Raw genomic sequence first — 24,651 nt, 5'->3', positions numbered from 1 at the left:
TAACTGGAATTTCCGCGCTTCTAATGAACGATTTCCGAGCTGCGTTTTGGAAAAAAGACGCGACATTTGCCACAAATCGATAATAATGGCACAGAAACGTATATTGTAAATTTAGTATCATTATGTCGCAATAAAATAATTACACGATATCTTGTCGAAAGAAAATGATTATTGAATCTATCGCTTTACTTCTGGAGCTATGTAGGAGAATGTAATTTATCAGACTGGATCGTTTTAATTAAATAATAATATACGAGTAATTACTTACACGAATTAGTTGTAATTAGTTATAATTGTATTATAATTACTAATTATAATTATTTACTGGAAACTTTGTCAGTTAATTACGACATTTTTTTATATCAATTTTAATTAATAATATTTTCATATATATAATGTGAATATTCAGATCTCAATTGACATATGACATTCTCAGATTTTCATGAAAGCGCGGATGCAAGATAATGGATTGACGATATATATTTCATCGTCGCAATGAATTTTAGCTCCGTGATGAAAGTTGCTGGCAATACAACTCACGATGTGTACTCCATTCTCGGTACAACGATAAAATTTCACGGCCCGTAAAAGTCACCGGCACGTTCTCATCAAACCGAACCGTCAATTCTGTCCGCCAATTTGAGATCGGAGAAGGCGCTCTTTCACGCTTGTCGGTACTCGATATTTCCGAGTGCGTCATATCGGATTAATTGGTCTCCCTCCATCTCCCTTGTCGTTTTATTCTTGGACATAGCTTTCTAAATATATTGGCGTGATTTTGATTCGACAGCGATTATCGCGCGATCGATATAATTTGCACGCGCCTAATTCGTTTTTAATGAACCAGTACCGATATTTTCGTCGGACAGATATGCAGTCTCATCAAATTGAATCATCAGTTTCGTATCTCCATAATAATAAGCGAGCGATAATTATGCAAACCGTAGCACCATTACACCTATCTCAAAAGATGCTACATTAAAACGCACATATATAAAATATTTTTAATGTGAAGTACAGTGTGTGTGTCGCGTGATAATGTTCCATTGAACATATCGCGTTTCACATTCCGTAAATCAAAACGACACAATGATAAATTGACAATGCGAATGCATATCTTGCATCTGGAAAAATGTGACTTTTCAAGAAGAAAGAAAAAGCTTTTAAGTTTGCGTAATGCATACGATGTAATGTTATACGTTTCTCTCGCAGATCTTTCACATTTCTTTAACAATGCGTTGCTCCAACACTAAAAGCAGTCGCTAAGAAATTGCTCGACTGCAACCGCAGAAGCTTATCGTAAAAAAATCCAGATACGAGGCGTCGCAATCGGCACAATAGATAGCCGAATTAACACGCGATAGGATAAACGGCGATTTATGAGTTTGTGCGTTCTGCTGGAAAGCTCGACGGCAAAATTTTATCTACGTGCAATAAAAGTCGACCGCGCGGCGAAACGATCGATACATTCCCGTTGTCGATGAGCCGCGACAAAAGCTTTAGTTGCTTTCGCGTGAGTTCTCGAAAGAAAGGTTGCGCTCATTCACCGCTCTAACCGAAAATTTCACAGGTCGTTTTGGCGAGGCGATCGCTTGTCGCGCGTTCACGGTCAATGCATCGAGGCTTCTGATTCGCGACACACTGCCACTGGCTCGAGCCGCATCCTAATAGTATTATTACGGGATACGCGGACGGCTAGTTACAACCGCTACCATCTATTCTCGCTTCTTCCTTCGCACCCTGCCACTTTTCGTTCTTTGGTACACCCTTTACATGCTAATGCCTCGCTGCTGAATATCATACGGGCGGGTTCTGAATATGAAATAGTTTGAAATTGGAAAGGAAACGTTGTCCCGTTCCAACTCTGTGCTCTATCTTTCTCGGCCGAGACACGACGCCGACAGAGTTACCGTGACGCGGACGAATAGCTACCCCCTATATTTCAACCGTACTTACTTCTGAAAAAGACGCAGAATAAGAGAAAAGACAAAGAAACTCGAATCTTATCGCGCTCACGGCGATTAGTTGGACGTCGCCGCTTGCAACGGTGTCAGTTAGCATTATTATTTTCGCCGGAAATTGCGAGACTGCGACTTATACCAAATATCACGGGACATCCTGTATTTGTAAAATAACAGTAAAATAATAATTGAATTACATTTAACTGCGCGGGAGATATTGATTACTTCTAATAGATATGTTTCGCACCTGCCCAACAATAATTTCTGCGAGGAAACTCGGTAGTCGCTCGTAGCATAATTCAATTTTCCGAAGGTAACTTACGTACACAGAGATATCGGAATTGTCGAATGCGCGCGCGTATGTGTAATTGGCGTTATATCGATAATTAAATAAAAATTTTGCTTTATGATCACTTCGTCTATAAACTGTCACATGGGATAGTGCGTGTCGATGTCAGGAGCACGCGTTTGCAAGGTAATAAATTATCGTGCGGTCAAACATCATCACAGGTAATCCTCGTATCATGCTCCCCTATTTCCACATCCCCCCTAATATACTGCAACAGTGTAGACTTGTAAATTGTCGCGACTCGATCCTATAAAATACAGAATATTCAACTTTGCATGATTATCACGCATGCTCATGATCACAACGCTCCGCTACTTTATTAACTCGTGAATACATTATTGGAACAAAGACGTCGATTAGAAATTTATTATGCATCAATGTGCACAAGACTGAATCCTGTGATTTACCAGCAGTATAATTTACTCCAAATTGCGAAACGCCCGATAACACACAATAAATGATTTGTTCGGAAACAACGATCAATTTCATCATGTTGAACCTATTCTCTGGGGCAACATTTTCTAAATACTGCGATTTAACGGAAAAGATAAATTATTACGATGCTCCACACGATAATGTTTGTCTCCAGAATAAATGACGAATGCGTGAATAGAATTTCGTTAGTCGATTGTTAAACGATTTAAATCCTAATTATTCGTACATTTATGTATATTTGCATATTATACATTAAATTAAAAATATTAAAAAATGTATTATAATTATTATTCTATAATAACAAAGAATCATTACAGTAAACGTGAATATTATAGTTGATTTACCGATAAATCAACATTAGACATTTATGCTCTCACAATTGACAAGAGAAGTATTAAACTGAAAAGAAAATCTTCCGAATTTAGCATCTTGTACGCAGACGGATCCAGATAATAAATCTGCAATGAAAGATTATTGCGCGATGATCGCATAGTACCATCATCATGCAACACGCGGTACAAGATTAGGCAGCTGATTCGATTTTGACGAAGCCACCATCTACAATGCGCTACGCTAAAAATGGAGATTCCAGGAATTTATGGTTTTCATTTCTTGGACGGTGTCGGACGTGTTATTCGCGGTGTACGTGACGGAAATATTCAACGAGTCAAATGTTGGTTATCGTCGTGTCGTTTTAAAAGGAGCGCGCGCATTTCAGGTAGCATATACACTGGTACGTAAGTATAGTGTCTCGTATAACGAGCAGTAATGATTTTATATTATAATATGAAAATTATTACTTTCGCCATTTTTCCTTCTCTTAAGGTATTCGTCATGCGAATAAAAATGAAATACAATGCCAAGTCTGCAAATCTGACGATATAAAATCAATTCAATAAACAATAATCAATAATTACTCGATTAACAGTCAATCAATAGAATTGCAAGATTTATCTGTAGCCTTGTTTTTATTCTGAAATTCAATATTCAAATTTTATTTTTTATTTCATCATATTTAAAATAACTTTCAACTTTGAATTTTTGCATATTTATGTAACAACTATCGATTTTATTTAAGAATTATTATATAGGTCGCAAATATCAGTCGTAACTCGTTTCTGTTGCTGCCTTCTTCAGAGCATCTTCCCCATCCCGAACGATAAGGGTGATAAGAGTCTTATTACTCCACCACAGAGCGATATAATGCATGATATAAATACGACCCTTTTCATGATATAACGGGCTTTTTAATGGGAAACCATCGAAAAAAATCGGAAAGGAAAGAAAATACGATACCGAGCACTATCCTATCCTATCTGTTCATGTGCCGAAATAAGAATCGAAAATATCTCGTCTCGCGAAAGAGGCCCATTTCCCAAGACGACGTCCGGTAGCTGCTTTCGTTATAAGAGAGCGTCGACGAAGCGAATTGGGTCGGCGTTCTTTCGACGATCGATCACGGGTTATGCCCAGGCGTCGTTGTACTGAAGGAAGTTCAAAGTTCATACGGATGTCGCGAACGCGTCTTTAGAGACTAGAGTATCGTCGTAAGATCATATAACGTTGTCAATTGTCATACAAGATAGCTCGATCTGAGTCGCGAATCTGAAATGGCCCGAAAAATGGCCAAACTCATGCAAGACGCAGTCTCGAGAATGTTGATATCGAGATGGTTTCCTTTTGTCGGAGATAACGCGGCTCCTCGGTTAGTAGCAGTCATAATCATATAAATAGATGAGAAATTGCGTGAGAAAACAAAAGCTCGAAATACTCATCACATCGCACAGCGCGATCTTTCGTATTTGCGAAAAATAATCTGGATATGGATAATTGAAAAACTAAATTAAGAATTATTGTGCAAAAAATAAATGTTCTTATTAGAAAATCATTCTTTCTCTTTTCAAGTAAAGTTAAAAATTGAGTAAGAAAGAAATAAAAGTTTGTCATATCTATCTTTAATTCTATTTGCTTTTAGGCTATTCCTAGCTTTTTCAGATATAATTCTTCCTGATATAACCCAGATATAATTTTAATCAAATTTTAATCTTCCACATTAGTATACACGCATAAGTGTACACATATTTCTTTACATTCGCGACATCGGAAGCTTTACGTGTTCGAAACAGCCATGACAAATAATGTTCAGTAAATAAAAGCTCTGCCGGGAATATGAATTCGATATTCTCGATGTCTTAAATCTAACTTGATGATGGGATTTCATTCACTGCACTTGTTATATCTACACGGCAGTAGCGACTGTCGCGAGTTCGCGGCTATGTACATGCAAGACGAATACATATCGCCTGAGCTCCCTCACACACACACAGGCTGGCAAAGAGCCACGGAGAGACTCGCGGAATTCTCGTGGGAGGCTAGAAGTAAAAGCAATTGCCCCACGGTACGAACAAGTCGCGTCTTATTTCTGGTACAGGCACGCCCGCGGAAAGTCGGACGACCCCGAGAAGAGCTTATTATCCGTTACGAACCATCGTGGGGTGAACGAGCAGTGCCGGTGACGAAAAATGAAAGACGAAGAGAATCGGAGGTGAAAGGGACTGAAAAGGAAACGGACTGAAAGAAAATGGAAGGAGAAGGCGGGAAAAAGGAAGAAGGGGAGAAGCTGGAAAAGAGAAAGAGCAGAAGAGAGCCCTCGACATCATTGTCGTCGCCCTTCTAGACGCCGACCTATTCTACTACGTGCATGTTTCTCCAAATTCCCCAGATTCACGCTGCGAAATTCCAACTTCTCAGACAGAAGCACACGTAATGCTAAGTGGATAACCATTAAGCTTGGGAGACGATGACGAGGAAAAGAAAGGTATAATGATTTAAACGTGTACTTATGCGGCGCGTTATTTGTCCTCGAGATGATGTGCATTAGGCAAATGAGCATGGGAGGATTAGGGAACCAGACTAAGAAATTTAACTGTCAAACCAGTGTTTTCCTCGACGCAAAATGGAACGACAGTTTATGTTGTTTTTTAGAAATATAGATAGAATATTGTTTATATATATTGAATAAGTCAGTTGTATAGAACTATAGATTATAGAACTTTAGGTATATAAATACGACTCTCTTGAAAATATATATAATATATATTTTTAAAGGGATGAATTTCTTATAAGAAATAACGAAATTATTAATTTATGCTCATATTTCTCATGTGTTTAGACCATGAAAGTCTCGCAAGTCTCGCTTAATTAAGTAAATTGCGTAACTGCTGAGTGAGGTATTAAACAGATTAAAAACTCGCATTTATATTACGTCTTCAAAATTGCGAACACGCTATCATGAATTTCTAAAATGTAACTTACTGTGATATTATAAAAAACTGTCCCATATACAGAATATATAATCTATGAAAATTTTAAATATAAAAAGATTCATCAATCACGTAATATATTTTTTCTTGTGTATATGTGTTTGTATTGATAATATGTGATAAATAATAAACGATAATGTAGACTGCATAATTCATTAATGAATTACATTTTACTAGAATAAAGAAAAGTGATAGAAAATAAATATATATTGCATTGATATTCGTCGTTAATCGAATATAAGGATCACTGCAAAATATCGAGACTGTGAGGAATATAAAAATCATTAACGCGCTTCCTTGCATATTTCTTCCATTAAATAATTGGACCAAATGGACCAAAAAAGGACCAGGATTATATAACGCTTTTATATAGTTGAAACGCATTATATAGAATCACGAGCGATCTTAATTCCGATGAGAATAACGGCGAGGTCGGCGTGATTAACATATCTGTAGCAGCGAAATAGAAAAAAAGAAAAGAATAGAAAGGAGCGAGTTGAAAAATGAATACACCACCGATAGTCGAAGGAGCTGAAAGGAACAAAACTGCTTGCGACGCGGCGAGTAAGAGATTGAAAGAAAAAAGTTGCGGAGAACGGGACGAGCAAAAAGACGCGAGAACGCCTCGGTGTCATTGTCATATTTCTCTTACAGCCATAAAACGATCTATACTTCCTTGCCCAAATGTTCACGATCTAAATCTTGGGAATTTTATGCAATCGCAAGTACCCGAAGTAAAGTGAACTTACTAAGCGGTAACACGAAAGGGAATATCGACGAAGATGCAATATATATAGGATACTTTGTATGTGCATACTATGCATGTATGTACATATGTACATTACAAAGAGACTTTCTTCTATTCTGATCTGCTATTTCCTATTGTTACTTTATCTTTCTTAAAGTAGATTTAACATATAAGTATGTTATAAAAAATTATTTCTACCACTTTCCTTTAGTTAACTTTAATGGTAAATTTTGAATTGTACAATTTAAAATAGAAGATAATATGACTCACGGATACGATGCGCAACAGCGGAGTTTAACAGCAGAATTGTAACTTCGTTGGTCTATAACATACAAATTAAAAATTAAAATTATAGCAATGCCCGAAGAAATTAATATTTAAATATCTCAAAAAGTAATAATATATATTGCGTGTGTCTCGTTTATCTCTTGCTAATAAATGCTAACAAGATAAGAACATAGTTCCCGAAAAAATATTCAATTATCTCAAAATTAATATTAAAATATCTCAAAGAAATTATATATGCGTGTCGGATCTTATTCGTATCTTGCAAACAGATATTTAACAACATAATTACATAATTTCTAAACAAATATTGAATAAAATCACAAAACTAATATATTCAAATATTTCAAAAAATAATTATATACACTAGGTCTATCGAATTTTATTCGTATCTTGCAAACAGATATTTAACAAGTCAATAATTACATAATTCAAAAAATATTCTATTATCTCAAAATCAATCTTAAAATAAATATTCAATTATTCCAATTATCTCAAAATTAATATTAAAATACCTCAAACGGTAATTATATATGCGTATATCAGATTTTATTTATATTTTGCGAACAGGATATATATATATTTTACAAGATAATTACATAATTTTCAAAAAAATATTCTATTATTTCAAAATTAATTTTAAAATAAATATTCAGTTATTTTAATTATGTTAAAATTAATATTAAAATGTCTCAAAAACATTATAATTATATACATTACGCCTATCGAAACTTATTCGTATATTGCAAACAGATATTTTACAAGATAATTACCGAAAAAAATCTTGTAAAATATATGCTTTTGAAACTTAACCACTGAGAGCAAATAATGAATGATGCTGCGAACAGCAGATAGCAAATAAGTAACCGAAATACGTACCTCCGAGTTGCTCCGCCGTCGCCCGATGCCGCCCAGGCCTCCTCCTCCTCTCAGGTTAAGGTTCCTCCGTTGCTGCTTCCTCCCGGTAGTCACATAACACTCGCGGAAATAGGGTTAATTACGCCCGTGCGCGCGCTAATCAGCAGTACTCGACGATCGCGTACTTCGCACGGCACTCCCCGACATTAATCGCACGCGACGCGCACTTTATCACCCTACGACGGAAAACTTATGAGTCGAGGAGAAGAAAGGAGCCGCGCAGAGTTTAAAATTTAAGACGCCGAGTTTATTACGACCGTTACTTTAGTTACTTACCGTTCGTCGCGACGCAACTCGGAGCTCGGAGTCGTGCCGCTTCGCGCGCGCGCGCGACATTACGCATTAGTGACCAAAAAAAATCTGGAGACAATGTTGCCAACTTTGTTCCGATGTCGCGATACACGAAATCACATTATTGATTGACCGAAAAACGCGATAAACCATATTCTAATCTAAACCGTACGAGCGAAATTAGAGCGCGTGATATATCTCGTACAGATATGAATCCCGCAAAATGTATGTATCTATTATTAATAAACGACATAAACGGCACATCGAAGCTTTCCCCCGAAACACAGAAATAATAAGCGTATTACTCCGCGCTCTGCATTCAAAAGGTGCCCGGCAAATTACATTCGATCGATAAACCTGGCGAAAAGCGTTGCGCTCTCGCGAAACGTAATCAAATCCAATCATCGTTAAAGAAACAATTGCCGCGCGTAAATATCAAAGTGAAACGATAATTTATAACGCTCGTCCGCCGTTCAGCTCGGTTTCCACGTTCAAACGAACAAACCGCGCGAAATATCTGCCTCGACAAACAACCGTACGCCCCTAAATACAATTTACAAGCAGCTAATTATATTCACGCAAAAAGTCGCTTCTATTTCCTCTTTTCTATCGAGCGTCAGAACATGACACGGGAACATAATACGTTTTAAAAGTTCCTTCAAGAGTGAAATTGACGAGAGACGCTTCCTTAGTAATACGCCCGAGATTCGTTTACCTTCGACGAGATACTCTTATGGATACTCTTACATGTCGTACGAGCGTTACTACCGGCAATCTTTAATCGTCCGTAGCCGTCGGAGCACTCGGTGCTCATCCTGCTTGCGATCTCGTCGCGATGGCATTCCGAAGGGTAATAACGCGGCCGACTCGAGCCGCGCCGCGGCGCGCCGTATACAAGTGATCGCCGCGCCTCGGTAGTGGAGGGGGGGGGGGAGAGGCAGGGGCGGCCTGTTTACGCAGTAAGAAGCGCCCAATTCGTAACGGCCGACGCGACGGCATACCACGCGCGAGCGCGTACACACACAGACAAAAGGCAAACCGCCGCGTGCCCGGCGTGCCACACTTGCCACAGGGCTATCATTCGTACGTCGCAACTCGAGCCGGCCGGATAAATCGCTCCTCGCTCCGCTCCATTACCTTTCGCAACGCGATCCGCGGCAAGTGTCACGAGCGCGATTACTCCTGCACGGGCGGATCAGAGAGCGCTGGTAACGCTGAATAAGATGCTCCACAACGGTAACGTCGCCGGAGGGGAACGGGAAGGGAGCCCTCTTTGCTAGTTTGCTCTTTCGTGCTTTTATTATTGAAAGCGCGAAGTAACACGCGCATATTCGGCGCATTGCCGGATCCGCGACTTGAATAACGAAAAGCTTCGATACACCGAGCGTTTATTAATAATGCATGTACATATTTCGCGGGACTCATCGTTCGCTTGAAATATATTCCGCGAAAATTTTGCTTGTACATTTTAATATATCTGGCTCGTCGCGTAATTCGCTAGTTAATCATTAATTTGACTTTATCAATTGCGTCGTCTGATTGGTTGCGCGAAATAAAGTTGGCAACATTGACTGTCTTGGAATTTTTTGGTTAACAATGTGGCGTATGTACATGAAACGTTTCCGAGTTGCATCAGTTGCATACTTGGCGCGTTTAAATAGCAAGTAGTACGGTCGTGAAAATGACGCGTTTTAATTGATGTGAACGTTCTTTTCATGTCGCAAAATGATAAGATGCGTGCCGCGTGTGATTAACGTCGGAAATTAATGCCGTGCAAAGTACGCGATTGTCGTATACTGCTGATTAGTGCGCGCGCGTAATTAATTTCATTTTCGCGAGTGCACGTGAGCGTCGAGAGGAAACTATGGAGGAATCTAACCTGAAAGGAGGAGGCCTGGGAGGCATCGAGCGACGGCGGAGCAACCCCTGGTAAGTGTAATTCCTTACTAATTACTTATTTGTTATCTATCATTCGTAGCATATCATTCATTTTGCTCTTCGTTATTTGAACGACCTATCTAACAGTAAGAGAAAAGTTTGTGTCTAGGAAGTTTTGAAGGAATATAATCTAGAAGATATTTTTTTCGGAAATTATATAATTATCTTGTAAAATATCTATTTGCAAAGATACGAATAAGATTTGATACACAAAGTACGTATGATTATTTTCTAACGTACTGAAATAGTTTGTAAAACATCTATTTGTAAAATACGAATAGCATTTGACAGGCGCAAAGTATGTAATTATCTTTGAGATAAGTGATTATTTTCAAACGTATTTTGAAATATTAATTTTGAAATAATTTAATTTTTTTTCATAAGTTATGTGATTATCTTGTTAAATATCCATTTGCAAGATACGAATAACATTCGATAGGTACAAAATACACAGAGTGACGCACATAAAAACCGCAAAATATAGTTTTTAAAGTTATATTTTGTCTGCATCTGTCTCTCTGCGTGAGTCACATATATGCTATATTCAATTGAAGTACGCGTTTTTATTGTGGAGAAGTATGTCGGCACATGTTCTTTCGTGAATGCGACACACGCGCGGAAATACGAAATAAAACTTTAAAAAGCTGTACTTTATGTTTAGGGTCGGTTTTATGTGCGCCATCCTGTATAATGATCGTGAGAGATTTGAATATTAATTTTGTAATAATTGAACATTTTTTAGAGATTACATAATTATCTTATTAAATGTATATCTATTTGCGAGATACAAACAAGATCAGATATACTCAATATGTGTAATCCGGGTGTAATCGTATTCTAAGTTAATCGTATTGAAATTAATTAAGAAGAAATGACAGGAATAATTTTATAACACTCTTATATTAATTCTATTTTTTTTTTAATCTCGAGAGAATAAACTCTGAGAAAACAAAATGGTTCTGCCAACTATTATAATTATAATATAATTACTCTGAATGTTTAGTAGCTGCAACTATAATTTTATAAAATCGTGAGAACAAAAGTAGTTTTAAAAATTATCAAAATACAGTCGTAGCAACAAATGTGATGTTGGATATTAAAATTCGTAGTATGTCGCTATTAAATAATAATAAAATAGCGAAATTACTGTATATAGTTATGTAAATAACTTCATGGAAATGCTATAACAATTTTTTCGGTTTGGACATTTTTTTAAATATATAAAAATTAATATATATAAATCAATATGCCATAATAACATACGATGACACAATTTTCGCTAATAATATATTTTTTGTTAATAAAAAAACTGTCTTACACACACATTACTATATTCTTGTATTCCATCCCAGCATATTTATTACAAATGGTCAACATTACTATGTTTCCTGAGTTTGTACAACTTATACATTTTTCCTCGCATTTTTCTTATCGCAACTTCACAATACATAGTTGAGTGGCTATTTTTCCTTAGTTTTCTGGTTGCTGGTACTATCTTTTTTTCTCTGAGTGTAGCAAACAGCAGGAAATAGAATAGGGGAAATTCTTTGTGATACGTATATATACATTTCCATAATATAGGGTATCTCGTATATTACATAACTTCGTCGATATTTCTTTTCGTATTATCGTTATCGCTATAGCAACAATCACTTCACTTCACTTCGTGTACTTAAAAATCTCTACGGTTTTGATCGTAAAGATTCGGTGAGGAATACATCGTTTTATGACCGTAAAAATTAGAACAACAATAGAGAAGTGCCTTCGCGTTTTTTTGCCCGTACCGTTTCTCCGCAACATTCTCTGAATGCAGGCCATTCTCTCTCATCGCAATCTAACAAATTGAAGAAAATATCGAAAGCGCGTTCGTCTTCGGGGCTCGAGAGTTATGGACGTCGTTGCGAACGGATGCGCGTGACCTGCGATAAAAGCGCAGATGCGATGATGAACCGAAAACAGCGACCGTTTTTCATTGCGACTAGATACAGGGGAAGCGTGCAATCTGTTCCGGTGTAGCGCGTGAGTAAAATCGATTGGGAGGGATACGATGAGGTAGCGCTAACGCCAAGTTCGCGTTCCATTAAGCGCAACGGTAACACTGCGCCCGGTGCGGCGCGGTGGTCTGTGCAGCGGAAACTCTCCATCGTGTAACGCACGCGACATGCACTCGCATGAGCGTTTCGTGCTTTGATAACAGACAGCGCAAAAAAAGATTAAGCGATATTAATCCGTTAAATCTCGTAATCCCCTTTGAAGCTCTTTTAAAAAGAAAATGCATCCTTTTTTTTCTCTCCCGATGAAAGCTCGCACCGGCAGAATTCATCTCTATAATTGAAAAAGTGTGCGAAAAAATTTCTTATTGTACGAAATTACTAAATGAGTATACTTTATAACTCAAGTTTCGGAGAAGACACGAAAGCATCTTATACCAAACCCTTTTTTTTCACTTGAGTGGATATAAACGTCTTTATAAGTCACTACGGAGTGGCACGTGAGTGGAATCAACTGGAAGTTCCCAAAGCGGCTCAGCTATAATTCTCACAATGCGAAACCTTTTACCTTTTTTCCGTGATTAAAACGTACCGCCGATTACACTCTATGGATAATTGCAGACGTACGTGAAATTTCGGAGTAAAGAGGCGAAAGAAAAATCCGTTACACCGTCCATAATCATGTGTAATTTTTATTTTTATTTTCGCGTAGCAAAAGAACACATTATTGATTAAATTGGTACACGGAAAGAACGGTTTTGCTGAAATATCTAAAAATTTAGCTAGATACAGATCTGAAAATAATTTTGCTGCACCATCAAAATAATTATAGTAGATCGCTGAAGTATGATGATAATGCTGTAAAAAATTTTGACATTTTAGCAATCAGTTTCAGTGTTCTACATAATTATTTTGATGGTGCAACAAAATTATTTTCAGATCTGTATCTGGCTAAATTTTTAGACACTTTAGAAAACTTTTTTTTCGTATACGAATATATGTTGTTTAATGCAAGAAGATTAATTTAGAATTTTAGATTAAATTTACGTTTATATTACATCAATAGTAAATATTGTTACAGAATTATTAAGATTTTATATAAATTGCGATGCTTATCTTATCAATTAAATTATAGAATAAAAAAATTGTAAATTATGCTACAGACATTAAACTCTTTATCTTTTTCTTATTTGCATTATTATTTTTTATTACTGTCGTATATCGTCTATTTTCTTTTCTGGTCGCAATCTCGAGAATCATGTGCATTTTCACACGATCGAGCATGATGTGTGGTTACTTTTACTTTACCATTTCCAGTTCTTGCTTCGTAACTCAATTACTTGATCGATAGAATCTTCGGGCGTACTGACATCCCCGACCGACTTGGATAATAAAATCACATGAATTCCCAATTGATCGAAAGCGCGCGATAAAACCGTAAGATGGTAAGAATGAACGATAGACAGAGATCGATTTTTTTTCTCCTCGAATAGTTAGAGCTATCGATATGGGCTACCTCGAAGGGGGCGCGTGAGTGGAATCAATTGGAAGATAGGAAGGTAGCGTTGTAACATCCAAGTAGAAGTTCCATTAAGCCCGAGCAGCTCAAGAGGCAGCTCTCTTCGTACACTCGGGTAGTCATGCGACCGAACGACGCGTGCTCGCAGCTGCAAGGCGATCAAGCAAGTTTCTTGGAACTCGGACTCGCGCAGTGCTACCCGGGACAATGACTTGTAATTAAGGGTAAGATCGACCGCTTGATATTCCGCGATGACCCGGAAACTACGGCGCCGGAAGCTTCGAAGCTCTCTTCTAATGGCCGACAACGATCGGCTGGCAAAAACTGCTGAGTTATTTATTTCACGTGAATCTACCTCACGCCCGAACTAGTTCCGCTAGGCTCGAGCGAATAAATGGTGTGATTTAAAGTTCATTAGTTTCAGAATCCATGCTGTATAGAAACGCCCGGGTTATCAATTATTCGAGAAGCTCTTTACTTGATTTCGTTTCTTGTCTTTGTTTTGGCGACTTCTGGTGAACAAGTTTCTATAGTAATTGCGACCATTTTCCCTCTACTGTAACAGAGATTCGCCGGACCAAATTATAGGAATAAAAAGTAAACTTCTTTTAAACCTCTGAGGAAGTAGTTATTTTAGAAATAGAAATTTCCAAATAGGGAAAGCGGACAATACATTTGACATTGTTCCGGCACGGAAAATACCCTCGCATATCAGAGTGTAGTGACTCTTTTGGCGCGAAATTCTCTACACACAATAGGAAATTCCACAGATATTTTAGCTTTCAACTTCTGACGGGACAAAGCATGTCTCTGGCCACGTGCCGTCTCTTTGGTACGCGCAAAGATCCCATCGTGCGAAATCGTGGACGAGAATCGGCTCGCTTATTCAAGTGGAACGCATGGGTGGGCCTCGAGGATCGGCTCGAAGACAAGACGCGAAGAGAGACGTCTCTTAGAGATGTTCGAGAACGCGAAGTTCAAGAACTCTCTTTCCGTGGAAAAAGGGAATTGAGAGGAAACGCTACGGCGCGGCTGGGATAGAAATGCGCCGTCGGTTGTTCGACACGTGATCGGAATACCCAGGTCGTCCTCCTTGAATTCCGCGTTTCCCTTCTCAGTGTAGCTGGGTTACGTTTCCGTGCCATGAAGCTCGGATATAATCAAAGCGTGTATCCCATGTCGATAGAAGCGCCATAATGGAATCAAACCGCGTCGAATCAAATCCACGGGGTCGAGATTCCGCAACTGATTATGATGAATCCTTTACGACACTATCGATCGCCCAACGCGATATCTGTAGCCTCGGAGCTTTGTCGGCCTTACTGCGCGTTCACGAATGAAATATGACGCCGGTTGATATTGTTTCCGCGACGGAAACCAGCTATGCGAAGGAAAGCGCGTCGCGATATCGTACTCGGAAATAAGCGAGAGGTTTTCCGGAATTCGGAGCGCGCGGGAGTGACGCGTGATAAACCGAGATAGAAAATGTTATATCGTGTTTATGTAGTGTGCGCGATGAACAATATTTTCCTGATATGCCACATATATATGACAGCAATTTGCTGCCGCATTTAATCAGAATAACTTGACGGTTAATTACCATGTCAGAAAATGACGCTGTTGCGTCATGCATTATTTATCTTGTATACGCGAACACCGGCGAAGCTTACTAGCAAATTTCACGAGAAAATTCCGCAGACGATCTACGTACATACCATCGCATCCCTTCGTACACTCGTCTTGAGTCGTCTCGATTTGTTTCCAGGTCTCTCGGTTCGCTTTACTCGGTGCCTCAGTTGTGCGAAGCTTTTACAGTGTAAATGGAGAGTGCTTTCCATCGGCAGCAAAAAAACAGTGGAACAAAGTGCTCCGTGATCTGTCGGTGTATTAGATAGCCGTACGATAACCATCGCGTATCGATCTACAAACCACATCACGTCGTTTCGATGGCTCAGCCAATCAAAGTAATGATTGATCTTTCCATCGAAGATCTTGAACTTATAAAGGCGATTATCGTTATTAAAGATATTTCAAGTAGTCCGTTTTTATTGCTTTCACAGAAAAAAACAAACAAATCTTAATAATCCTGAAGATGAAAGAATGTGGGTAAGAAAGAGGTAAATAAAACGTTTATCAGAGAGGAGAGTATTTGATAATTGGACCGCGCGGTCGGCGTGGTTTGTATTATTGAGAGTTCACGAGAGATCTCTTGTTTTCTACAAGTATTCATTACGATATTGCGTGCTTTGCATAATACATGCAAGAGATAAGATGTAAAAGACAATTGGCACGGCGAATTGTTATTGTTCAGTTGTGGCAGCAATTTCATACACATATAGAAACATTGTATATGTTATACATATATTTTATTTTAATTGCAAATCTTATCTATTTTCTGTAAAGTAAATATCAAATTTCTTGGCTATATATACTTATTTAGTTTTTATTTACGATTTAGTTTTTATTTACGTTTTTTGTAACGATTATATCGCCGTTGTTAAGGATAGAATAGAAAGACAAAATAACAGTTCCGTTCGGCAATAAACAGCAAAAAGCACATTTTTAATGCACATGCTCAAATATAACCCATATAGGGTTTTACAATCGGTCCAATACTGGACTAGTATTATAGTTATACTGGCCCAGTATTAGGCCGATTGTAAAACCCTATATGGGAAGGTATTTTCTGCCGGATTTATAATCGCATTTCTGCCGAAGAACTCATTTTTATTTTTGCAATCGTAACGATTTATCGTGTGTGTATTATTGCAACGCAAAACAACAATAACATGTAAATTACTCTTGTTTATTATTGCAATTTACTTACTTCTTGCGGTTGCGAGTCTTTTGTTATATCCGAAGAATTTTATTTGCATAATAAGATTTCAAAAAGAAATTTAATTAGCTCGTTAAATGCTCCAAAAATGTCCTGACAACGCGGTGATGTAGCAAACGCCACCGCCTTACAACTGTGTTAAAAGAAACACCATTTTCGAATACGGTTACGATATCGATTACACAGTGTACAAAGAGTCACATATGCTGATTTTGCAAATCGGTAAAGGTGAATTTTTAAAGTTTGAAAGCGTGAAACGAGATTGAAAACGATTTGTAAAAAAGAAAAGAAAAGAGAGAGAGAGAGAGAATTTGTAGAATGAAAAGAACAGGAAGACAGAAATGCGCGAAAGGAGAAGTAACACAGAATGTAAAAGCAAATAAGAGTCAGAGAAAGAAAGCGAGAGAGAGAGAGAGAGAGAGAGAGAGAGAGAGAGAGAGAGAGAGAGAGAGAGAGAGAGAGAGAGAGAAATGCGAGAGTGGTAATTAGCTGTCGTTCTAAACTCATATAGCCAACCGGATCAAGTACTTTTCTGGGAAAGTGCCTAATTCCATGCTCGACACGCCCCATGGGGATCGAAGATCTGCTACCAGTTACATTACCTTCCAACTCTGTTCATCACCTTCGACCATACCAATCATCTCCTGTTAGCGTCGCTTTTTGCGGGCTGAAACCTTTCCAAGGAGGATCCAACTTTTCTGAGCATGCGATACTTTTCCATTCCCCATTAAGGATCGCTCTGACGTCGGAGCGAACAGACTTACGTTATACTGCGGGGTCGTTTTTGCGTCAATCTCTCTTTCAAGATAAGGGTACGACCAACTAAACACAAGTCTAGAAAAACGTGCCCTCTGCAAAGTGAGAACATTAGCAGGAGTGGCAAAATTTTAAAAGATCCTTGTTTTATTTTATCTTTATTTCTACAGTCTACGGCCTTCAATGATTTGTCAATGTTATTCATTTTTGTATGTGAAAGATAGTTATGACGAAGCACATGAAAATATTGTTTTTCGCTACACGAGGTTCAACAAACTCAATCAGTTTGTTAGCTGATTAAACGGCACCGATGAAACGGGACTCAATTTTTCGGATCCGCGAGCGAGAAAAGGTTTATATATACCCGCATATTCGCGTATAAATTCGTCACAGAGCGAACATGTAGTGTGCGCATATGCAGGCAGGGAAATTCGGTCTCGTAAAAATACGCGCCGCCAATCGCAATCGTGCATGAATTTACTCGGAATTTAAAAGAATGCTAATAACGTAGTAAATTCAATGTGACTAAAAAGCAACCTCCCTCGATTTTATATTTTCTCACATTCGATATTTCATCTTTCTCGTCTACGGAATATAATTCCATGCACTGCATTTCACGTACTGCATTTATCTGCATCAAGTATATTAAAATATATCGATGTAGCAACGAGTTATTTTATCATAACCATCATAAAAGTAATCGATTCCAAAGAACTAATTTAATATCGTTTTTCTATTTTATAATATACGATATATTCATTTAATATATCAATTTTTTTGAAATTTACATTATCGCAAATGACACTTATACAATATTCATTATAAACTTTTGTCTATTACTACAAAAACGTTTTTTCGCAAAGTTAAAACTTAGTTAAATCTCAAAGTAACGGCCATAATATCGTTCAAGGGCAATTATTTAAATTCTCCATCCTGTGACAACATCGTCCGCAACATTGTAAGAATAATGACGTTTACATTGATTTGTAGGGTAATGTAACGTCGTAAAAACTAAAGTAAAAGCTTCATTTTCCGAGGGAAGACCGCGCTACCGCTAGAAATACTTGCTTTAATTTAGCGCAAGGTTCAGCAATTGTGCGCCAATAAAACCAGCCTTATCGCTCGGGAATTGAAGCGGTTAAACTTAATTCGATCTCTTAAATCAGCACGCTGAGATTTTAATCAGCCCTTAGAAGCTTCGGGAGCAGTCGAGACTATCTTCATCTCCGTAGACGGCGTAGACGGTATGTTTCTCTTTCATAAGCGCGATTAAAGACTCTCAGAAAAGAAAATCAAACGGTCACCTTTCTTCACGAAGTCTTCTTTCTGATGCCAGTTCTTCCCTCTACATTTTTCTTATTTTTCCGCCTCGTTTAAAGCCTACCCTTATAATTTTATTTATCGTCCTGCGGGATGTTTCGTCTCTCCTCCGTTTCGTTCCTCCATCCTACTTTTAAACAGTTTCTCGTAACTTTCGCAAACAGGTGTCAACAACCTTATGACTCACAGTAGCGCCATTACGGCGCATCAATTTAATGTTTTATTTTATTTATTAAAAAGAAATATATTATAAATTTTATACGTGTACATTTTATGTCATATATTGTACATTTTCGTTCCTTTTCCCGCATAAATAACGTTTTAGTTCAAGAATCAAACTTTCTTATCACTTTGCTTCTGACTCCTTTGAACTCTAACAAACGATAGATTGACGTAACCATACAAAATGATGGCAATCTTCAATAACTCTCTTCCAATGTTCAGTTGTTCTAACCAACTCGATTTCAAGCTCGGAAGCTTGCGCGCCACAGAACCGACGTCCAAGCATCACAAACTAAACTCCACTTTGTCCAACGCATTGATCCGCGAATGGTATTAAAAGACCCCACACAAACCGGCAACATACACGACCGTGGCTTTTTCAGCATCTTCATTGCCTTCGTTACTCTGTAGAGAGGAGGGAGGAGGCATTGTATCTCGAGACCGGGATGCTTTGTAACCGGCCAGCTATTTAAAATCCAGCAACGCTACGCGATGCCGATAATCGCCATGCCCGCTGGGCGTAATTAGAGCGGACCAGACGAGTTTATTATCTTCCTTTGAACATTCTAACGAACGCCCCAAAGCTATGTGAAACGCGCGCGTTACACCGAATTGTCTTTGGTCCAGCTCAGCCTCTTCTTAAACATAAAATAGGATATGTTATTGTTGTCCATTTGGCGAAACCTTGGATCACGGTATTGACAGTATTGACCTGTCGAAAATGTAATCGTGGTAGCATTGAGAACAATGCATCATACAAAATCAAAATACAATGATATACCTGTCGAGATGACGTTACGTTCTGTTATAACTATTAATCTGCGTCATCTCGTCTTTTCGGTTTTCAGTCTGCGGAAATGAAATAAAACGCTCGTTAAACTGTGAAAATATATTTTCTACATACACATACATACATATGTATACATATAATACAAAAAAATGTTTAATATTTTGGAAACCTTATTGCCTTCCCTATTAAAAAAAGAAATTTTATTTAATATATTGCTATACAAACGACATATTATTTTCCTCATGCTCAAATTTTATATTTGTTTTACGAAAATGCATTGACTAAATATATCTGTTTATACAAATAAATATTTAGCATACGCATTCTCTTTAGAAGGACGTAAATATCTTTTTCTTCTTACTTTAACAATATTTGCTATAAGTAAAAGTAAATAGTTATAAAGTTATTTTCAGTGGATTCAACTATACATATGTAAATAAATAAATAAATTCTTTCGAGACTAAATAAAAACGTTCAAGCACTTGCTTTGCTTTTATTCATACACATACAACGCATTATCTAAAGTTTTCAAGTTATGGCCTCTTAGAGTCGACAAGGAGAATACCCCTTGGTCGTAGAAAAATGAAAAGAAAAAAGATATCGCTCTAACCGTAAAAGAACGCAACAGAAATCACGGACTTTCTTGATTTTCTTCGCATGAACGGCAGCAGATGTAATTTGGCTCGGCGCCGGAGGGTAAAGAAGATTAAACTGTAAAAAAAACCAACGACCAGTTTAATCATAATAATTCTAATTACTCGAGAACAAAGTCAGAAGAGAGATAAAGTTACTAGGAAGAAACAGATGTGAGAAAGAGAATGAAGAGATGCGTTAGATTGCACAAACGATGGGAGAAAAGTTCAGCTGCATCGTAATGCTGCTATTACCGCTCCTTTTTTCGCATATAAATCACTCGGACACGAAGACAGAAAAGTAAATCTTTTTTTTTTTTTGCCTCGCTAATTTTCCACTCGCACCGAGAAAAAGCTGCGATTATGCTTTGCCTATACGTTTCCTGTTCTTTATCGTAAATCAGATTCGTCCACCACTTTCCCTTTTCCTCTCGCTGACCCTATCGTGCTTTTCCTCCCTCCCTACTTGATCCATTCTTTCAATTCCATCGACCCTATTCCTCGCGAGGTCGTTAATCCTAATTTTCATTCAGTCTTTTCGAGCGTACCTCGACCGGCCTCTCTTCCTCGATAAAATGAGAATTTCGCATCATCACCAGCGACTATTAATTTTCTCACCCATATCTTTTCATGAACAATTACCTACGTCTTGCAATTACTCAAGGCTAATCTATAATTAAGATATTTTGTTTTTCGTCTTATTCTACTATTTGCATATTGATTCTTGCATTGCATTACATTTCTTTCTATCGGTAATTAATGTAAAGGATAGAATTTTATAATTTTATAACGAAATTATGCGGTTCTCAGTCTCTCTCATTTATATAAAAAATAAAAAATACATTTGTAAGAATTCACCGGCCTAAATCGAAACAAAAGGCGATAGATGCTCTTGATATTTAAATGCTAAGCAGAATCAGAGAGACTCCTTTTCCCGGCCCGATGCTCATGAAAACCAAATAATCGCATTGTAGAATACATTTGAACAGCGTTGCCCTTCGGTTCGTTTATCACGTTGTTCGTAAATATCACGGTTTTGCGATTCAATCTGCACGAATGTTTCAGGTAAGGCGGTAAGGAATCTTTGTACAGCTTTGATCGTCGTTTTCATTATAAGGACATCCGCGCGACTGACGAACCACAGTACTCCAAATTTGATCGCATAACAAGAAATGGCAAGTTACGACAGACGAGGCAGCGTTAAATCTGCATAGTAGATTCGAAAATCTTGATGCAAATTAGTATACATAAGAAGAATATTCCTTTCGAGACACAAATTTACCTAACATATAACAAAAACATGCGACTTTCTTTAGTTTTATTAAAATTCTAAATAATTTTATTTAGAATTCTAAATAATTCTAAATAGTTTTATTAAATAGAGAGAAGTAATTTTGATAAGATTTTTTTTACATTGATCGGTTTTCTAAGTTCTTTCAGATATAATTTTATTTAATTATATTGAAAACTATAACGTGTTTGATATTATTTAAGAAATTTTTATAAAAGTGTACTCCCAAGTATTTTTTAGTTGCTGATTTTATTCTCGAATACTTAAACATTGAAGTTAATGGTTATTTGATGATTAAACGATTTAAAGTGACGTAAAACGCTTAACGGGTACATTAACCAAAGAAATGTTTCGTAAGTCATAAAAAGTTTGTTTGCAAAAAGAACGTCAAGTTCCAAACTAATTTGCACGAAAACCCCGGATACAGAGATAAAAGAGATAACCATTTCAGTGACCATGATCGTTGCAAAGGTCGTACACGCGAATCTCATTAAGCTTTCGATTTTTTTCTATTTGATAAGAGAACATGTTCCATCAAAGTACAATTTTATGCGGACATAGAAATGCACAACCTCTCTCTTTTATGAATTTGTGGATCGTCATTTTTTTCACAGTCTCCATAACACATGACGCGCAAAATTAAAAAATATGGCAGGATGAAAAAGCGATATTTTAAAGTAAAATCCGGCCGCTTGCATATTTATCCTGAGGAACTTGTTCAAAACAATATTTTTGCTAACTCGTCATAAATATCCTATGCTTTAATATTATAGGCACATATATTTATTTTCTTACTCGCCGGAGAGAATCGTGAAATTTAATTCATGCGAATACACAAGACGGATAAATAAGAAAAATCACCCTATTGAGGTCGCTTGAATGGTCGGCATCGTCGTTTCCAGAACCAGAAATGGTTCCTGGAAAACGTCGATGTTTTACCCTTACAATCTCGATAAAAGAGCATATTTTATGTATAATATACGTTCCCTTATGTATAATATATTTCTAGTCAGCGAAACATACAATATGTATACTGAATATCCCATATATTATAATGAAATTTGATTTGTACAGTTCGTAAGAAGCATCAGAAAAAAAAGTTTCCAGTCACATGAGACCATTTCTTTCTTTTTAAAAGTAATTTGACTTCTTGATATATCGACCAAGTTTCAAACGAGAGGCATCAGTCGCAAAAAAGAATAAAAAGTTTTATATTACATCATTTATAAAGATGGTATTTACCATAAGTTGAATTTTAATTGCCGATGATTTTTTAACGGTGAAAGAAAATGATAAGAAGAAAAAATTTGTTATACATGTTAAATGTCTGTGTCTGCGCAATTTGTTTTAAAAATAACATCTTGAAATTGTTCTGCTAAATTATATGTGTATAACTGTCTTATGTATTTTCATAATCATGACTAAACGTTAATTATGTTATGTACTTTTATATCCCAGACATTATCAAATATATGCCAAATATATATCATATTTGAACGAAATTATAGTGGAGAATAAATGTACGAAAAAATATGAATGCGTTGATTTTACGCAGAATCATTGTGACTCGGTTGAAAAAACTCTATTTAAATTCAACGTATTTATATTTTTTTTACCATTTTTTTTTATATGTGCAAGCCGCAAAATGTGACAAATACGAGTATGTGAGATATATATTGATAAATGTATTTGGCATTTTCTCTAGGATTATTATTATTGTATATGTACTTAATCTCATTCCTATTCAATTAACATAAAATATATTATCGATTTATCGTCTATAAAGTTAAAAATAAACTTTTAGTGAATTCTTATACGATCCGACATGGAGAAAGATCCGAATGATCCTTCCGTGTGATAGCAGCAACCCTCCGCAAAATGCCTTTTTCCGCAGGTATAAAAGTTTATGTTAAAGACGATGACTTTCCAACCCTCATAAACAGCACATGTTCAGAATCCAATTTTCGCGAATGTCTCGCAGCAGATGGAAGAACGGTATGAGGTTGATGCGATCTTGATCGACACTTTTCAACCTCAAAATCGGAGAGTTTAAATGGCGAGTTTTTGTATACAATGTGATACGATGTATAAATAATACTATGACAATGTAACACGCTACTAGGAGTATGTCTTACAACAAAAGTTATAATGCTAATTAATAACGATAATAAGTAAATATACGAATGTCTCACGACATGTATGCTATATTATATAATATGATTTAAAATCTAAACTACCATTATGAAATGCATTTTGCGAAATATTATATTTATTTTATAGAAAAATTTATTGCACACACATAGAATGTTATTCTTTATGATAAAACGCTTGATTACGAAACATGAATTTTCAAAAATTGAGGTAATCAGAAAATGTCAGTGCTCAGTAAATACCTGTGCTGCATGTAAATGCTAATTGAAAGTTACAAGCATACATAGCAGTCTGTAAAATTTTCAACATATATTTTTGGTATACGATTATGCAATCCGCGGATGAAAACTGAAACTGCAAGGCGACAAACCGATGCGTCGCTGTTTTGTGAAATGTAGCCAACAGATTTCGCAATAACGTTGCATGCCTCATTATATCCGAAGTTAACTGAAGAAGATTGCCTGTAAATTCTCGGCTCTGACTTGTGTGTGAAAGACGTTCTCCCTTAAAAACTATTATCCTACCTAAGCAAAAGCTGCAGGATTATACTACACCGACCCGCTGCCCTTATTATACAGTAGCTGCCGAGGTATATTACATGGGCTACATTATGGCATATTGAATGGCATCGTAATGTGCATTAAACATATTAGATCGAGCTATACCGTGGGCTTCAGGTAAAAGCACGAGTAAAAAGGGATGATTTATGCCTCATCCCATGTGCAACCGCGGGAATCTTTTTCGTGCAAGGGTATTCCATCTCCCTGTTCTTAATTTTCTGCTACGCTCAGTCATGTCGGCTTACTTATATGTCATCGTACATATATAAATTTACTTATTTACGATTAAGTAATCGATATTGCAACGGGCGCGATAAAACGGATCATCAAATACC

General features: G+C 37.0%; 1 protein-coding gene across 4 annotated transcripts in view; it reads left to right on the top strand.

Moving 5' to 3' along the window:
- Positions 1–24,651, top strand: part of LOC139772839 (zwei Ig domain protein zig-8) — a 125,314-nt gene that overhangs the window by 66,140 nt on the left and 34,523 nt on the right. The window contains exon 1 of one of the 4 annotated variants that reach the window (XM_071706801.1): positions 9,401–10,239. The exons of the other annotated variants lie outside the window; for them this stretch is intronic. The gene's annotated coding sequence lies outside the window, so the exon portion shown is untranslated. Of the gene's footprint in view, positions 1–9,400; positions 10,240–24,651 lie in introns of those variants that run through there. 4 annotated transcript variants of the gene reach the window in all.

This window comes from Temnothorax nylanderi, unplaced genomic scaffold (genome assembly GCF_030848795.1).
Source record: "Temnothorax nylanderi isolate EJ_2023f unplaced genomic scaffold, tnyl_v1.0 TNYL_tig0004_pilon, whole genome shotgun sequence".
NCBI classification, from domain to species: Eukaryota; Metazoa; Arthropoda; class Insecta; order Hymenoptera; family Formicidae; genus Temnothorax; species Temnothorax nylanderi.
The sequence above is the reverse complement of the archived record's forward strand: the minus strand, read 5'-3'. Positions and strand labels throughout refer to the sequence as shown.